Raw genomic sequence first — 20,769 nt, 5'->3', positions numbered from 1 at the left:
GAAAAATTGGATGAATTTGATAGCTATCAGTTTCAATATAAAGGTTAGATTTTAATTTAAAATTTGCGAAAATTTTACTTCTTAATGTTTATAAACAATGGAGATATGATTTTTTAAAAAATAGTCCCTAACTTCGTTCCTATTGATCATGGAAGGTTTTTTTTTTAATGTGAGTTTTTTTACCAGCTATACAATGGCTGTATGTATAAGTCTGTAGCTTGAAAAATATAGAAGTTAATTACAATTGTTTATCAGTAAAAAATATACAATTTACAAAACACAAAAATTTTCAAACGTTTATTTTGTACATTTAACTTCTGAGATAATTTTAGTCTAGAAAAATCCTATGAATTTGCTAAATGTGTCTAGCGTCATTTATAGAGCAAGTTCAATAGTTTAAATTTTTAACCTCAGGAATAAACAAATTAAATAACTTTTAAACTATTTGACCGATCGGGAGGAAATTTCGCACAAATTTAAAAGACGGTAATTCCTCGATGTTCAAATGTATTATTAACATTTTATTTTGTTAATAAAAAAATTATTAAAATTTATAAATTAGTGCAAACAACTACTTTTTTGCAAATATCTCCGTAAATTATATATCAATTTATATTTAAAAAACGGGAGAATAAAGATATTTTGGATATAAAAAAATGATATAAATATTGTTTATGTAAAATATAAGGGAAAAAACTTTATAGACAAAAAATCAAATTGTGACCATAAATTATTGTTAAAACAAACGCAAGGTAAAAATACGAGTACTTTTTCATCTATTCGTCATCTAGTAACCCCCACCTATGTCTTAAAAGCTTCAGATATTTGCGAAAAATTTTTCGACCTTTTTTTTAACCAGACTGGGCTAAATATTGGTAGTTGTTCACAGAGCAACCCTGGCCTAAAATAATTTCTTGATTAAAATTTTTCGGTAAATATCTAGTACATATTATCACTGCTATATATTTTTGTATATTAATTTTATTTATTGATTTATTTATCAGGAAATTCTAGACTTTTTTCTCACATTATTTGTACATTTTATTAGTGATTAATGATCATTAAAAACCAGACTTCAGCTAACATTTTAATATTAATTTTAAAACTGAAAAATAAATCTCACACGCATATTTTGAATAAGTCTTTAAATCACTTCATTCAGGTCAAAATTCTCAAATTAAAAGTAACATTAACTCCGAGAAAATTTGAAGCAGGTTGATCTGCATTCTTTTTCTTTGCACTTGCCCTATATTTTGATTATCAAGATCAACAAAGGTCGCCAAACCGACAGCGAAGCCAGCTGCAGCATTACCGTTAATCATATTTATAAAACCAGAAACGTAAGTTATTATAATATTTTAATCAGAGTATTTTAAGAAATTAATAAGCTGTTCGAAATTTCTTTCAAATATCGTATGTAAATAAATCAAAAATATCTATAGGTAAGATCGGTGAATATTTTATTGGTCGAATAAAATTTATTAGTTGATTATATTTTATTGCGTTTCAATAACTATTTGTACGACACAGTTAGTTATTTCTCGAATAAATTTTAGTGTAATGATTTTTCCACCAACTGCACTCGTTGACGCAAACGCATTGCATTTATTTACCGATGTAATTGTGTCCTTTTTGTGGAAAGCAAAGTAATGGAGACACACTTTAAACTACTTTAATGGTTTATTAACAAGAAACTACATACTAAAACAAGTATATATAGATCGGTTTAAAACGTTCTCCTATGTCTTCCGATACCCAGTTGCCACTCCTCTCGATTCATCCATAAGTCTTCTTCTATGTCTCTGTCTTTCATTTCTCTATTGATGCCTTCTCTCCAACTAAGGCGGGGTGTTCCTCTTTTTTTTTCTGCCCTGAGGGGTCCACATTAAGACTTGTTTTGGGAGACGTTCTTCAGATATTCTCTGTACATGGCCATACCATCTGAGTTGTTGGGTACCAATATATCGTCTACTATTGTATGTTTTACTTTCATAATTTCTCTTATTCTGTTGTTCGTTACTCTTTCTAGTCTAGATTTTCCAGCTGAACGTCTCCAGAAATCCATTTCCGTTGCCTCAAGTTTTCTCTTGTATCTTTCCTTTATTTGCCATACTTGACTACTGTAGCTAATTATACTTTTAATGATTGTATTATATATCTTGTGCTTATTATTATTAGAGATTGATTGATCCCAAAGGGATACTATTGAGAAGGGGAATTGCTTTTCTTGCTTGGTTGTTTTTCTCCTCAATTGTGTCGCCTACGTTGCCTTCTTTTGTGATGATCATACCTAAATATTTATATGTGTTGCAATGTTTGATATGAGGTCCTGTTGTTTCCCGCCGATACACATATACTCGGTCTTTTGGATATTGATTTCAAGTCAAGTTGATTCAAGTTATTGTTGGTAACTGGCATTCCCATATTTCTACATTTGCGCTTCCACAGTTTTAGAGCTTGTTTTAGATAAATTTTAAATAATGTCGGGGAGAGACATCAGGCCTGCTTAAGGCTTTTATTCATTTGGAATTTACTTGACAGATTATTTCCAATCTTTACCTTTGAGTTAGCATTAGCGTACAGTTCCTTCGTTGCATTCATTAAATTTATGCTTATGTTTGTTTTCTCTAACGCTTCCCATAATTCATAATGTGGTACGCTATCATAAGCCTTTCGTAGGTCTACATACCATAAATCTACTTCTTAATTAACGGCTATTTTCTTTTTAATAATCTATGTAATGCAAAACAAATGGACAACAGTGGATCTACCTGCCCTAAATCCTGCCTGTTCCTCAGTCTCTAAGTCTTTATATTCGCTTTCTATTCTGTTTTTAATTACTTTTCCGTATATTCTACTGATCGAGTTTGTCACGGCAATGCCTCTGTAATTGTCACATTCATCCCTTTTGCCTTTTTTGCCCCCAGTGGATATGAATGATGTCTTCCACTCCTCTGGGGTTGTCATTCCATTAATGCAGTTTTTGAACAGTTTGGCTAAACTTGTATATGGTTTGATTGTACCGTGTTTAGTTAACTCTGCAGGGATGTTACCTGGACCCGGTGCTTTGTTATTTTTTAGAGATCTACATACATCTTGCACTTCTTTCGTTGTTGTTCGTATGGGCGAAGTTAAAATATTTATATTTTAAAAAATCATGAATGTGTTGCTTGTGTGAGTCCATTTCAAAAGGTAAAAGAAATAATAATTTAGACTTACTCACAATCAATTTAATTTAACTATCCAGACGACCGGTTTCGCTTTCTACAATATGCAAAGCATCTTCAGGTCTCGATACAAAGTTAAACAAATGCTGAAATAATAAACCCATATTAGGGTGTTGTCTAATAAAGATAAACAAAGATAGATGATATAAATTACAGTAATTAGGTTAGGTTAGGTTAGGTTAGGTTAGGTTAGGTATGCCGATATTACATGTCTGTGGTTTTTCAAAATGAATAAAATGTTTAAGCAGACAAGGTAAGACCCACAAATTGGTAAAATAGTCTATTGAATTGTAATAAATTAATAAATGAACAAATAAATAAAACATTACTTACATGCCGGTACTCTAGTAATTGATGGTTGAAAGAACATGGTTCAAACTATCCTGTATTGTTGATTGGAGAACTTAAGTCTGCTATTGTAATTGTTTGACAGTAAACGGGGAAGTTCTTGAGTAGACAGATTTTATCCAATGAAGTAGAGATAGGTGTAATGTGATTGTTTGTTAGATGAAAGTAATGTTCCATACCATTATTTTTTTTTAATAACTAACTAAACTAAACTAAATAAATAACACACATTTCATAAATATATCTCCAGAATAAATATAAATAACTTTTAAATAACTCAATGGTATGGAACATTACTTTCATCTAACAAACAATCACATTACACCTATCTCTACTTCATTGGATAAAATCTGGCTCCTCAAGAACTTCCCCGTTTACTGTCAAACAATTACAATAGCAAACTTAGGTTCTCCAATCAACAATACAGGATAGTTTGAACCATGTTCTTTCAACCATCAATTAATAGAGTACCGGCATGTAAGTAATGTTCTATTTATTTATTCATTTATTAATTTAATAGACTATTTTACCAATTTGTGGGTCTTACCTTGTCTGCTTAAACATTTTATTCATTTTGAAAAACCACAGACATGTAATATTGGCATAATTACTGTAATTTATATCATCTATCTTTGTTTATCTTTATTAGACAACACCCCAGTATGGGTTTATTATTTCAGCATTTATTTAACTTTGTATCGAGACCTGAAGATGCTTTGCATATTGTAGAAAGCGAAACTGGTCGTCTGGATAGTTAAATTAAATTGATTGTGAGTAAGTCTAATTTATTATTTCTTTTACCTTATTTCTATTTTATGTTTCGTTGCTGTCTTTAAATTGTCGTCTATCTTCCCTTAGGAGTTTCTCAAAATATTGGTCCGAGTCATCCATTGTTATTGTTGACATATGTCTCTCTTCTTATCTTGTCGTAAAGATTTTAAGACTCTTCAACTTTTTGTGCTTCTTCGCCCTCCTAGATGTGAATTTATCATATTACACTTTTGTTGCCATGCTACATTTTTCTTCCGACATATCATTTTTCGTACTTTAGCTTGAGACTCCTTGTAGATTATTTTATCCGTTATATTCTTTGTATTTAAGAATTTTTGATATTGGTCTCTTTTCTTCTTTATTTGTTTTTCTATTTCTTTGTCAAACCAATATGGAAGTTTTCTTTGATTCTGAATTTGGTATCCAATGGCTTCTGGGGGGTTAAAGGCTCAAAGGGGGTTATCGTGCAGCTTGAAGGCGGTCTGGTGGAAGTCTTTGTGATTTAGAGAAAACTGGTCTACCTCGAGTCTCAATATAGGGCTTGAGTCTTCCACTATCCTCTAGTATTGCATCAGTTGGACAATCATAAGGATGTGCAGTGAATAGGCCTACTTTTAGGTAATAGACATTTAGGTAATATCGTTTGTTTCTCACGTTTATACTAATGCAGTGGTGTGACAGAAAATCGGCTCCTAGTATTGGTTTGGTGACATCTGCGACTACAAATGTCCATGTTATTGATTGGCCTAGACCAATGTTTAGTGTAAGCTGTTTCTGTCCATACGTATGGATGCATCATCCAGTGGCAGAATATAGGTATATAGTACTAGGCTGAGTCGCAGTGCAAATTTCACGTGGAAGCACATATAGTTCTGCCCCTGTATCGATAAGAAACTAAAGTTGGAGAGCACCATCGGTAATAAAGAGGCGACGTGATATATGAGGAGCTGCGGTTGCCGCCATTACTTCACTCTTTGGTCGTTTTTTGTAAAGTTACAGGGTGGTCTACATTTCTTTGCTTGCGCACCAAATCTTCGATTGTAGTAACACTGCTTGTCAGATGATAACTTGGTACTCTTGACCATTTCCCTTCATCAGATACAGTTTATCTTTTGGATAAGCATTAACTTGGTCACTCAATGCAGCCACTGCTTTGTCTAAGGTGGGTCTTTCGGTAACAGCCATGACAAGAAAACTTCAGAACTCCAGATGTACTTATAGGCTTTCTTAACAAGTTTTTCTACGTCTCCATTGAGAACATATATAACACTTCGAACCGAATATGGTAGGCGGTCCAACCAAAAAAAAAAACAGTGAAGTAGTTTTCTTTACGGTTTGAAGCAATACGAATTTGAGGCGCTTTTGTCTTAATAAAACTGCAATTGTTGAGAGATTACTTTTTATGACATACCTTGATTTGTGTAGAGAATAGATTTTCAAATCGAATGTTAAACATTAACAAAACGATGTTTAAGTTTTTATTGAACAAGTGGAATAATTGTGGTGTTCGTTAGATATTTTTGATGTGTGTTTATGGGATTAAATCACAATTAATTGTATTGAGAATTACATGTTACTTTTGTTTTTTTCCATTTCGTAAATCGTTTAAAAAAAATTATCAACTAAGAAATTATGTTTATATTAACCTGTAAATGTTTATCAAATAGCGCTTTTGAGCCAATTTGACAGTTGACTTACGCGGCCTTTATCTTGTGAACCTATTCATATTTAACAGCTTCTCTTTAGGTGTGCATATTAAAATAGTGTGCAGATAAAACAACGTATAAAAATACCGGTTACCTAGTTAACCAATTTGATTTGGGTATCGAGGTGTCATAATACGTTTTTTTTAATAAAACATCTGTTTCCAGTGACTATATGATTAAAACTATTCATAGGTATATGATAAACCATTAATTTAATTGGAATTCATTGTGTCAATAAATTTTAATATTTAAAGTTCCGCAGTGGCGTCCTAAGTTGTGGTTGTTTTGCCAGTAGTATTAAATCCAAGCACTAAATACAGGTACTTTGCACTTTTTCGGTCTTTCTCGAAACCTTCACCTTTAGCAAATAGGTATCGAAAGTAGTATATCCATGTTTCCTTCTAAATGTGTTTCGTTTTTATTTGTTCTTCGTTCATCTCTTTTATTTGTCCTCTGATCATTCTCCATATTTCTTTTTGTGTTCCATAGAAGTCGTCCATCTGTTTTGAGAAACTCTGCCAGTGTTCCTTTTTTATTTGTCTAACTAAAGTATTCGTTTCATTTATGATTCGTTTATAGTGGTTATATGCCTGTTGTGTTTTTTGTGTTCAGTATTGTAAAAAGGTTGTCTTCTTTTCTTTACATTTTGTTTTAACTTCCTCTCTAAACCATGGTGTCTTCTTTTTTGATATGTTGTGTTCGTTACTTTCCTCTCTCCAAGTGATTCTGTTGCTGCGTTAATTATGTTATTTTTAAGTTTTTCCCAGCTTTCCTCGATGTTATCGTTTTCTAATGTTTCGTTCCCAGCGATCTTCTCTGATATTCTTTTTCTAAGTATTCCGCATTTAATCTTCGACTTTGATTTGTGTTTGTGTTGGCGCCGCTCTCTTGGGTGAGAAGTATTTCAGGACGATTCTTATTTTACATAATATTTTATCAATTTTAATTTTAATTTTAATTTTATTAACATTTGACTGATGTCAAAATGGCGCTGTAAGTGGAAAGTTTCGAACTTGGATATGAGGTTCGAATCGGTTTGTAAATGCCCCTTTGTCCGCTTCTTGTCGATCGACGATGATAAGTATAATAAAAGTTGAAGTTGTGGAGTAAAAGTGTTGATTTATTGACAGCTACTGGTAATTACACAATATGATGTTCGTTAGGTACCTAACTACTTATGATTGACTGTACTCAAATGAACTCAAATCCCCAATTTATAATCTCACAAATATTTCATACCTAAGCACAGAGGTTAATGCTTCCTATCATACCATACCAACAAACTTTGCTTACACCACAATTTAATCTACGCCTTAATTGCGACACTTAGGAAGTTCAATTAGAAAATATATTATTCGGCAATTTATTTAGTTGTAGGTCAATGAACTAATTATTAAAATATTATACGATATGGTTTTACAATGTCACTTATACACGGTGAAACTAAAATAGATTAAGAAGTTAAGAATAATGTGAGATTACAAATTAAGCGGTTAATTTGTGATTGACTATATTGGCCACTATATAAAAAATAAACAGACGACCAATAGAAATATTTAAAACATATAAAATATAAAATAATAATATAACAATAATCATAACACTAATTCACTCGGTTTTTGAATTATTATCTCACCCGAGCAGTGCTACCTATAATTTGATTATTTAGAATTTATGTTTCACCTAAACTATCTAATTCAAATCTAAGCTCATTAAGTGAAACTGATCTAGGAGGGGCTTTCTTTAAAGTACTACTTAAATTTGGTTGTGATAAAGTATGTCTTCGAGGCGCTGGATGAGGTTGGATGCAAGAACCTTGATGCCTTTGTTTTCTGGCTCTCTTGGAGTTTCGAAAATATCTGACTACCTTCCATGTAATGACAATCAACATAACAATTAATAAAGTTGCTATTCCCGTGGTTAAATGAGGAATCCACTGATGGTTAGCAATGGTTTTCCACGTGTGTTCGGATATATCTTGGTCAAACTGCTCTACCTCAAGTACAATATTTGGCAACTCATCTCCCTTAATATCTATATTATGTTTGGGAATGTTGTTCTGCCTTATGATTGGCCTCTGCATAAGCTCTTCAATGGGACTGACGGGAGTCTTTAAATAGCTTCCAATTGCTGTTTCCAATCCGTTACTGGATGTGAGTAACGTTATGTTTCGAGTCTGAGCAACGCATTTTGGGGACAGTTTTATAAAACTCATTTGATCGATTATATGTTCAGATCGAGAACCATCGCACATTATAGCTAAATTTATAGCGTATGGTGGAATGACTAACCACAGGTCGGTGTACTTATTTTCAACCAACTGGCTTCCTTTATCGTGTATTCTATTATATTGCAAGTGGTATTAGTAGTTCTATCATATAATTCATTTAAGATACAGTTTGGCTGAGTATCCATATTAATGATTACCATTGGTGAACATGCCAACTATCCTTTGTTTAATTCTATACACCTTCCTTTATCTTCATATGTCACTTCAACTGTGGACTGTATCCATAGGTCGCTGGTTCATATCCGGCTCGAAGGACCAATGGAAAGTTTTGAACTTGGATAAGAGGTTCGAATAGGTTTGTAAATGCCCCTTTGTCTGCTTCTTGTCGATCGACGATGATAGGTATAATAAAAGTTGAATTGTGGAGTAAAAGTGTTGATTTATTGACAGCTACTGGTAATTACACAATATGATGTTTGTTAGGTAACTACTTATGATTGACTGTACTCAAATGAACTCAAATCCCCAATTTATAATCTCACAAATATTTCATACCTAAGCACAGAGGTTAATGCTTCCTATCATACCATACCAACAAACTTTGCTTACACTACAATTTAATCTACGCCTTAATTGCGACACTTAGGAAGTTCAATTAGAAAATATATTATTCGGCAATTTATTTAGTTGTAGGTAAATGAACTAATTATTAAAGTATTATACGATATGGTTTTACAATGTCACTTATACACGGTGAAACTATAATACGAGTAGATTAAGAAGTTAAGAATAATGTGAGATTACAAATTAAGGGGTTAATTTGTGATTGAACAGTAAGTGTAGGTTAAGTTAAGTTGGCTCCTATATACAGTGGAAAATAGTAATAATTGTTTGTTAATAGTTAAAATTCATCGTATTTATTCTTCTTAAGAAAAACCCGTCGGCAACAGAAGCCCAATACGTCGGATCAGGAACATCTTGAAAGTCAGGTTAAGCTGCTAGAAACCGACGTGAAAAGTGGCATTGAGGAGATCAAATCGCTTATTGATCAAAATAAGGATGCGGGTTGTGCATTTTATAATAAAGTAATAATCTCTTGGACAAAATTAAAGTGCTCGAAGAGATTTTTCAAAAATCCCTTGATAGCATTAAAAGCGAAATAGAAAAATTAAGACATAAGTGTAATTCCTCTGAGAAAAGGATGGAACACAGAACAACTACATCATATATATATATATATATATATATATATATATATATATATATATATATATATATATATATATATATATATATATATATATATATATATATATATATATCGGTTTCAAAACGTCTTGCGTCGTTGTCCGATGCCTAATTTCCACGAATTTCTATCATTCCATTGTTCTTCGGTCAAGTCTCGGGAGCTCATTGCCTTTGTTATTCCCTCCTTCCATGTTCTTTTTGGTCTTCCTCGTTTCTTACGATTTGGTGGTATCCATTTCATGGCGATTTTTGGTAGTCTTGTTTCTGGCATTCTTTGAACATGGCCATACCATATAAGTTGTTTCCTTTCTATGTCTGTTGCCAGTGATCCATCTACCCCCATCCGATTTCTTATTTCATCGTTTCTAATTCTGTCTGCTCTAGATATTCGAAGTGATCGTCTAAATACATCCATTTTTGTTGCTTCGAGTTTTCTTTTATTGCTTTCTGTTAGTCTCCATGTCTCTGTACCATAGGTTAAGCTGGTTTTTATGAGAGATTCATATATATTGTATTTTTGTCTTTTACCAATTTCTGAACTCCAGAGAACTCCGTTAAGGCATCCAATTGTTCTACGGGCCTGGGTTATTCGTTTTATAATTTCCCTATTGTCTGTGCCTGTGGTGTCGAAATCAATTCCTAGGTAGGTATATTCAGTGCAGAATGCAATTTCGGTTGTGTCCATCTGAATGTTGGATAGTTCTGCGCCTATTGGGAGATATTTTGTTTTTTGTGTATTGAGTTCTAAACCCCACTTCTTGTATTCTTCCTGTAGTTTTCTGGCCATATATGTCAGGTCTTCTTTATCGTTGGCTATAAGGACTTGAATCGTCTGCAAACTGTAGGGTATATAGGCAAGTTTCTCCCAGGTCAATGCCCATTCCTCTGCACTTTCTTTTCCACTGATACAGTGCTTTCGCCACGTAGATTTTAAACAATGTGGGGGATATGCAACACCCCTGCCGGAGTCCCTTGTTTACAGGAAATTTTTTTGAAAGTCTATTTCCAATTTTTATTCCCGACGTTGATCCTTCATAAAGCTGTTTAAGGGCGTTAATTACTGTGTGGTTAATGTTTGTTTCCTGCAAAACTTTCCATAGCTTTTTAGCGGGTACAGTATCATAGGCCTTCTCAAGGTCTATAAACATAAGGTGGGTTTCTTGATTGGTACTTGATCTTTTTTCTATTATTTGTTTCAAAACAAACACATTATCGGTGCAGCTCCTTCCCGCTCTAAAGCCAGATTGTTCCTCTTCTTCTTGTTCCTTATATTCTTGTTCGATAATGTCTCGAAGTATCCTTCCATATAGGCGACTTAAGGTACTGGTTACTGATATACCTCGATAGTTTGAGCAGTCCAGTTTACTTCCCTTCTTATGTATAGATGATATGAAGGATACTTTCCACTCATGCGGGACTGGTGCACCGTTTAGATATTGGTTTATACACCAGGTTAATCGTTCAAACAGTTTGTTAGTACCGCATTTGATTAGTTCTGCTGAAATTCCCTCCGGACCTGCAGCTCGACCATTTTTTTAGTAGTTGTATCGTTTTTATGACAGTCCTCTCATCGATGTTTATCGTTTCTCCCTGTATGTGTATTTCAGTTGGAGACATTTCTCTATATTCCTCTCTGTTTTCTGTTAATAGATTTTCGTAATGTCGGATCCAGTTCTCTGTTGTTATTAATTGTATGTTTGTTTCTCTTTTTTCATTTCATTTAACTTTTGTCAGGAATTTCCACGTCTCTGAGCATTTTCTACCTCCCATATATGTGTCTATCTCTTTGCATTTTTTGTCCCACATTTCTCGTTTAGCTGTGTTTACTAGTTGTCGTGTTCTTTTTTTAATATCTTTGTATTCTTCTCTATCCAACTCCTGTTTTGTATTTAGCCATTTGTGGTATGCTTTTTTCTTCCGAAGTACTAGTTCTTCTAAAGAACAAGAACTAGTACAACTACATCAACAGGTGGTAAAAATCATTAACAATAAATTAAATATACAAATATCCGAAAACGACATTAATTATTGTTATCGGATTGGTAAAAAACAATACCCAATTGTTGGTCGAAGTAAAGTACGACCAACGGCACTGATGTTTATAAACAGATGGAAACGAGATTTAGTGTTTAAAAATAAATCGAAATTGAAGGGCAGTGGACTAGTTGTAATGGAACTTCTAACAAAAGAAAATCAAGCTATTTATAAATACGCGTGTAATAAGTTTGGTTACAAGTGCCGCTGGTCGTGGAAAGGCCAAATTTTTGCAAGTGTAGGTGGTGCGAAGAAACATATTACAAGCTTAGATATGGGAGATTAAAATTTAGACCAATCAACGTGTGAGTAAAAAATATATTTGTTGCTTTGTAGCTATTAACAAAATGTTGAGTTGTGGGGCCAACTGAGTGCTATTTTTGACAAACAAAAACACGAACTTTACGTAGAGTTCTAGTTTTCTTTTTATTTTGTTTTCTTATTAATTAATTGTTTTCTGCTGTGATTATTGTAAAAATAAATGTACAGTTCTACGAATTTTAATATTATGCCTCTATCTATGAGTACGATATAATTATTATTATAATATTATATTCATAAATAATTTGTTCTTCGTCTTATATATTATGATTACTTTTGGTAATATTAATGTAAGATCACTAACTGCACATTTTATTGAATTCAAAAACTGTGTCCTTTTAAAAAATTTTGATATCTTAGTAGTTAGTGAAACTTGGCTTACAAATTTAATTACCGATAAGGATATAAGTATTGTTACGATAGATAATGATGTGTCTTATGACTCAAAACTGTAAACATGTTTTTCTAATAAGTATTTTTTAGTAGGCAATATCCAAGGGATCCCTACGCTAAAACCAGTTCCAGCAGTCGACCGACTTCTAGTAAATTCGCCGAAAGACCTGTCCTTGAGTCACCTTCTCGTCTCTTCGATGGAATCCCATTCTAATGGATGGAAGTTCATAGATTAATCGCCAGAGCTTCGAGAATAACGGCATTTTATATTTAAAGAAGGAATTTTGCTGTAAAGGGACAGTTAGTTTTTGAACATCGCTTCGCGTTTTAAAATGTAACGCACGTATTATAAGAAGTGTAGATAAATTATATAATTATTAATGTAAATAAATTAGTTATATTGTGCAAATAAAGACTTTAAATAAACTTATAAGTGTGATAAGTGTAGAATCTTTAATAATAAATAAAAACAATAAATTAGATTAATAAAAACATTATAGTATAGACGGGTATAATGTGATAAGAAGAGATAGGAATGGAACTGGGGGAGGTGTGGCATTTTATATTAAATCTCAAATTAAATATAAAACTCTACAAACAAATAGTAACAATATTGAACACCTTTGCTTGGAATTATTCTTACGTAACAAATCATATGGATTGTGTGTTGCATACAAACCACCTAAATTTAATGTCAGATATTTTGTTGAAGAGTTTGAGAATATCCTATCTATTATACCTTTGGTTGAAACATTATATTGTGTTGGCGACTTTAATGTTAATTTATTAAATACTGATTGTCCTGATATTAAGATTGTCTCTGATTTTTTTTAAACAATGGAGTTACATCAAGTCATAGATCAGCCGACTAGAATCACATTAAGTACTGCAACCTTTATTGATTATAATATGTTAACCACTAAACGAGGTTCGGTTCGTGATATTGCCGTGGAATATGTTAATTTCAGTGACCATAAGTTGTTGATATCCAAAATAAACATAGAAACCAAAAAGAAAGAAGTTGTTTATACAATTGTCAGAAACTTCAAGGCAATAAACCATACGATATTTTATGAAGAATTACAGTCTCTACCTTGGAGAAATATTTTTGATATTGAGAGTATTGATGATAAAGTTGAACTTACTGTTGCTTACTGGATCGTCATGCTCCCTACGTAACTTATAAAATTTCGAAAAATTATGCACCATGGATGACTGATACTTTACGTATTATGAAAAGAAAAAGGGACAAAGTACTGAGTACGTACAAAAAATACAAAAACATGCAAACTTGGGAGGAATAAAAAAATGATTAGAAATATGTTTACTTTAGCTGTCAGAAGAGAAAAAAAAGCCTTCTATTCAAACAAATTGGATAATAAAAACGGTAGAGATCTTACTCATCTTCTTCTTCTTGTGCCACTCCTATCGGAGATTGGAAATCATCAAGGCTATCCTGACCTTCTTTACAGCTGACCTTAGTGATACAGCCAAACCACTCTCTCAAATTACGTAACCATGACATTCTTCTACGGCCTGGATTCCGTTTTCTTTCTATTTTTCCTTGCATTATATTTTGAAGTAATGAGTATTTATGTCCTCTCATAAGGTGACCCAAATATTCGAGTTTTCTTCGTTTAATCGTTGACAAAATTTCTGGGTCTTTTCCTATCCTTCGCATTACTTCAAACTTCGTGACTCTTTCAACCCAACTTATCTTCAGGATTCGACGGTAGCACCACATCTCGAAACTTTCAATATTTTTTATGTTGTTCTGTTTGAGAGTCCAGCCCCTTAGCATTCTTAATCGTAGAGGGATGCTTATATCCCTGTTGCAGAAGAATTTCCTCATCTTTATGAAGGTGGCCAATTTGGGTGGAGAGATCTTTGGGATTCCTTAAAAATGATAGGTCTTGGTAGAGATACTGAAAATACTAAGCAACTATCAGGAAATTTAATTGATATTTCTGCAATGAATGAATACTTTATAAATTGTATTCCTAATATTAATCCTGATTTAACAGTTAACAACTTTTATAATAATAATGTTCGTGTGGACATAGGTGCAAATTTCTCTTGTGTTCAAGAAAGTGACGTGTTAAATGTCATTACACGTATAAAGAGTGCTGTTACTGGATGCGACAAAATAAATATACTAACAATTAATATGTGCCTTCCATTTTTATTACCGTATTTGACACATATTATCAATGTTTGCATTCTAAGAGCAGAGTTCCCATCGATGTGGAAAGTTGCTAAAATTGTACCGTTACCTAAAACTAATAATCCGACAGGTTTTAATGAAATACGGCCAATTAGTATACTACCTACGTTTTCAAAAATCTTAGAGAAAATTTTAAATCAGCAACTCCAGGTTCACTTAGATAAACATAAAATTCTGCCAGAAAATCAGTCCGGTTTCAAAAAGAATCACAGCTATACTAGTGCCCTTTTAAAAATAACTGATGACGTATTTGGTGGTTGCGATAATGGCTTAATTACAGTGCTGATTCTTTTGGATTATTCCAAAGCTTTTGATACGCTTGATCATTCTCTGTTGATTTCAATGTTTAAGTATATTAGTATGTCTAAGCAGGCATCTGATATGCTATTCAGTTATCTCAATAATAGGAGTCAAGCAATTCATTACAATGGTAAGACATCGAACTATCTTAAAACAAACAAAGGGGTACCACAGGGCTCTATATTGGGTCCCAAATTATTTAGTATATATACTTCAAACTTTCCTGTTAATTTTATCTCCTGTAATCAGCACTATTTTGCTGATGACATTCAGATCTACATATCCTTTAAGCCTGACGAGTTTAAACGGGCAGAGGCTGCAATTAATCATGATTTGGAAAGAGTTTATCAATTTTATTCTAGCCATTGTCTTCGTCTTAATAACAATAAATCTGTAGGTATAGTTTTTGGTCCAGTGACACAAAGAGAAATATTTCTGAGAGATTTTGCTCATATGATCACCATTGATAATTCTTCGATAGAATTTAAGGCAACTGTCAAAAACTTAGGCTTACATATAGATCAAAACTTAAGATTTGGTGGTCATACAGACAAGTACTTGCGTAAAAGTTATGTAAATTTGAAATTTATATTCCAATCTCGTCATATATTGACTAAAGGCTTAAAAAATTGCTGTGTGATACCTTGGTGTTATCACACTTTAATTATTGTGATACTATTTATAATTCATGTATTACAGAACGTGATAGTTATCGTATACAAAAAATGCAAAATTCTTGCCTTCGTTTCATACATGATATCCGTAGAAATCAACCCATAAGTTACAAACTTAAAGAAACAGGTTGGTTAAGTATGAAACTCAGACGACATTTTCATTCAGCTTGTCAACTCCAAAAAATTATTATTTTTAAAACCCTACCATATGTCTATAATAAAATAAAATTCCGTACTGATGTACATAATATTAACATTAGGCATAAAAGAACCATTTCTATACCTTATCATCGTACACAAAGCTACAAGCGATCCTTTACATATCATATAGCCCGTTATGAATAATTATACCACTGCTCTCAATTTTACTCAAGACAAATTTAAAAAGTTCGTTTTTGAAAAATTACGACATATTGCATAGGTAGGGTTTGATAATATACATAAATATAATGAGTAGAACTTACATTTAGGGCGCATATTAATTGAATTCTAGATTAAATTATTTTTATATTTTCCTACATTTATTTAAACTAAAATTTATTTTATTAGTACTATTAATTGGTTACAATTCTAGATATTTTTTATTATTTGTTTGCCCAGGTTAGCTGAACACACAGGATATGTCAGTGCTTCGCACTGTACATTTCCTGAACTGAAACTCACCTGGAGTTTTTTTAATTAATAATTAATTTATGTAAATAATATTATGTGATGAATAATGGCCTCTGTTATTATTATTATCCAGATTTAGCCAGATACCTACGGTATCTGATAGATACCTTACGGTATCAAAAGAATTAAGCTCTTCTTCTTCTCATCGCGCCGTCTCCTTTCGAAGGTTGGCGATCCAAATGGCAATTGTAGTTTTGGAAACTGCTGCGCGAAAGATCTCTGCGGATGAGCGGTCGAACCATCTCCTCAGATCTTTCAGCCACGAGTTCTGGCGTCTTCCTACTGATCTTTTGTACTGTACTTCTCCTACCAGTATAACTTGAAGTAATTCATATCTTTCGCCTCTCAGCACATGACCCAAGTATTGCATTTTCCTCTCTTTGATTATTCTTAGTAATTCTTTTTGTTTACACATGCGACGAAGTACCTCAACATTAGTAACTCTTTGTACCCATGGAATCCTCAACATTCGTCTGCATATATACATCTCAAAGGCATCTATTCTTTTTTCTATTTCAGAGTCCATTGTCCAACTTTCACAGCCATACAGTAAGACAGAAAAAACGTAACATCTGATTATTCGGATTCTAAGCTGTAGACTAAGGTCTGATCTTGTAAAAAATGTTTTCATGCTCATGAATGTTTTCCTTGCTTGTTCGATTCTTGATAGGATTTCTTTTTTTGGATTACACTGACTATTGATATTTGTTCCCAAATATTTTATGGAATTTACCTGTTCTATTATTTGACCCTTGGCATACACCTGTACGTTTATTGGTGTCTTTGAAAATACTAAAGTTTTAGTTTTGGAAACGTTTAGATGTAAACCGAACATTCCGCTGTAGTGAACTACCGCATTTATTATATTTTGTAGTTCTTGTGCGTTGCTTGCTATTAAGACTGTATCATCAGCATATCTGATGTTGTCTATGCTGATTCCTTTAATCTTAATTCCGCCTTGGACCTCGTCTAATGCTTCTCTGAATATAGACCCCGAATACAAATTAAAGAGTAGCGGTGATAAGACGCAACCCTGTCTCACTCCTCGTCGGATTTGTATGTCTTCGGATGTTGTGTGCTCTATTTCAATTGTTGCCGTTTGGTGCCAGTATAGTTCTGAGATAATTCGCAAGTCTTGTTCATCAACTCCAGTTGTTCTCAGAATTTCGATCATCTTTTGATGGTTAACGCAGTCAAATGCTTTTCGATAGTCAATAAAACATGCATATACATCTACATTCATGTCTCTGCATCGTTGCGTTAATACATTTAAAGCAAAAAGAGCCTCTCGTGTTCCCAATCTGTTTCGAAATCCGAATTGAGTGTCACTCATCTGGAACTCGCACTTCTTGTAAATTCGTGTATGGATAATTCTGAGAAAAGTTTAAAGGACATGAGACATCAAAATTAATATTCGATAATCATCGCATTGTGAGGAATTCGATTTTTTTTGGAATGCTACGAATGTTGATTTTAGCCAGTCTGTTCGTATTTTACCTGTGTCATATATCTTATTGAATAGTGCTGTTATTAAATCTAGGCTTTTACTTTCGTTATCTGCAATTAGTTTAAGTATTTCGACATTAATATTATCTGGACCGGTGGCTTTTCCATCTTTCTGAGATTTTACTGCGTGAATCACTTTCTTTGGTTATTTCTGGGCCTTTTTTATTTATTCGATTATCTGTGGATGGTGGAGAACAAGGTCTACCGTCGTCAAAAAGAGTTTGTATATATTCCTTCCATCTCTCTAGTTTGTCTTCTGTACCCATAATTATTTCGTTATTATCATTTTTTAATATTGTTGCTTGTCTCTTTTTATGTCTACCTGTCATTTCTTTTACTTTTTTATGAATATTAAAGGTGTCTCTAGGCATTGAGTTGACATCCAGTTTTCTTTCGCCTCCCTGCACTTTTTTCTAATGATTTTGTTGATTTGCTTGTATTCTATTGGGCTTGTTTTATGTTTTCGTCTTACGTCCATGAGGTCCATGATCTCTTGCGTTATCCATTCTTATTTTTTGTTGTGTTTTATGAACCCGATGTCTTCCTATGTATCTTTGTTATTTTTGTTTTTAGAGCAGTCCATGTTACTTCAATGTCTGTCTGTACCAAGTTTTCGATCGTTTTTATTTCTTCCTCAAGCTTGATACTTATTTCTTTTTTCTGTTCAGGGTTCTTCAGTTGTGAGATGTCTATTTTTCTTGTCATTGTTTTCTTTTTGACTTTAAGAAATCTTTTTAATCTAAAATCCATTATAACTGGATTGTGATCGCTATGTATATCAGCTCCAGGGTATGTTTTCGTAGATTGTATGTACCTCTTAAAGGAGCAAAATGAAGTTAATTTGATTTCTAACAATTCTGTCTTTTCTGTCTGCAGGTGATTTCCATGTGTATAGCCTTCTAGGATGTTGTTTGAAGAAGGTATTGGCTATTAACAGATTGTTTTCTACGCAGAATTGTACAAGTCTATCTCCTCTATTATTTCTGGTACCTAGACCGTATGCTCCTATGTGGTCTCCTTCAGCACCACGACCAATTTTAGCGTTATAGTCACCCATGATCATCGGTATCTCACCTCTTTTTGTCAGTCTCATTATTTCATCTATGTTGTTATAAAATTTTTCGATTTCTTCGTCTGACTTGTCACTTGTTGGAGCATAGACCTGAATAATATTTAGGTTTCTGTGAGTTGTTTGTAATTTCAACATTGCTACTCTATCGTTTAGAGGGATGAAGTCTATGACTGATTGAGCAATTTTGTTCGACACTAATATAGCAGTTCCATATTGATGTTCTGGGTCGGTTCCACCTGAATAGTATATGTATCCATGTTTTAATTTTTGTATTCCTGATCCAGGCCATCTTACTTCACTCATCCCCAAGATTTCTATTTTCAGTCTTGCCATCTCGGCTTTAGTGTTTGCCAGTTTCCCGGACATAAATAAGCTGCGTACGTTCCAGGTGGCAATGCGTACTATTCGGTCGTATATTTGTATTCTCTGTGCACTCTCTTGGGTAGTTGACGGGGGGATTCTTCGCACCCTCTCCCCATTTAAGGGGCGCCCCGGACTGAGGGCCATTTTATTTTTCTTGTCTGCCATTGAGCTCTGGTGGGACTCTTTCCATGTTATCGACTCCTAGGTGACTTGGTACTTCGGTGTATCTCCCAAAAATTTTCGCACGTATCTGGTCGTCGAAAGTAGCACAGCTTTCTGCATGATCTTATATAGATGTTCATTTAGACCCAGCTTTTTTATGTTTTTTAGGAGATTCTTCGGGATGACTCCACTGGTAGAAAGAATAATAGTTATCGTCTGGGTACTTCCATTCTCCATTGTCTCCTTATTTGTACTTAACACGCAGATTATTGTTGTTAGGTATCGCCACAATGATTAGTGTTGTTTGTCTTATTAGTTTATTAACTAGCACGAGATCTGGTCTATTATGTGCGACAGTTTGGTCTGTGAGCATAGTGCGATCCCAGTATAGTTTGTAGTTGTCATTCTCAAGCATACTCTCAGGAACGTATTAATAATATGGGAGATAGTTTGTTTGTAGAAGTCCCAGTTTAAAAGCTATCTCTTGATGGAGGATCTTCCCTACTGAGTCATGCCGTTCCTTATGTTCAGTTGCAGCAAATTCCTGGCAGTCCCCGGTAAGATATGGGATAGTTTCTTGGGCTTGACATCCATATCGGCATTTGTCGTTTTGGACCTGAGGGTCTTTGACGATATATTTCAGGTAATTTTTGGTTGGTATAACCTGATCCTGAATGGCGAGTAATGAACCTTCTGTTTCAGGGAACATCTTTCCTGATGTCAACCTATAGTTCGATGCTATATGGACACAGTCTTGACTGACTTCATTCGGATGTCTCCCGTGTAGAGGTTTACCTATCCAGGTGCCCATTTTTTCGTTTTTAGTAAGATGGTTTATGCGCATTTCTTGTTCCCTCAGTTTGATCGGTGTTGTGTCATCTACTGCACAAATCGCGCGATGAAGAGTAGATGTCTCCGCCTGCACCTGAAAATAAGTTCGTAAATTAGTAATCTGTTTTTCTAATTGCTCGCTTATATCAACTGTATAATTCTGATTTAACGCGTTTGCTTCAGGCAACAAAACAACAATAGACAAAAACATCAATATTGCCGAATTTTGATATAAAATATCTTTAACAAAAATTAATAGTTAACGAAATATTAAATAAAATAAATAAATCAGCAGGATAATTAATAATAGGATTTGACAAAATAACGAAATAATTGGATTTTATATCACACATTTAACGTTTTATATCAAATTAAAGTCATAATCAAAACATTTTATTTGCAAACCAAATTAAGAAATAGTTAAACTAAATAACATTAAACTTTTTGTCGAAGTAAGTGTTCAATATGTCCACCATTTTCTTTAATTCATTTGTCAATACATTCCATAAAAGATCGTCTCATATTAAATAGCATCATTGGTTCCAAAGAAACTGCTGCAGTATTTACATGCAGTATCAAATACTGATATTTAATTTAGTTTTAGGAAAAGGAAATTTTATCAAAAAGAATATTGTGGATGCGTGGGTGTCCAAATCTTCAACGAAAGATTTCAAATTTGAAACTGTT

Source organism: Diabrotica undecimpunctata, chromosome 9 (genome assembly GCF_040954645.1).
Source record: "Diabrotica undecimpunctata isolate CICGRU chromosome 9, icDiaUnde3, whole genome shotgun sequence".
Classification (NCBI taxonomy): Eukaryota; Metazoa; Arthropoda; class Insecta; order Coleoptera; family Chrysomelidae; genus Diabrotica; species Diabrotica undecimpunctata.
The sequence above is the reverse complement of the archived record's forward strand: the minus strand, read 5'-3'. Positions refer to the sequence as shown.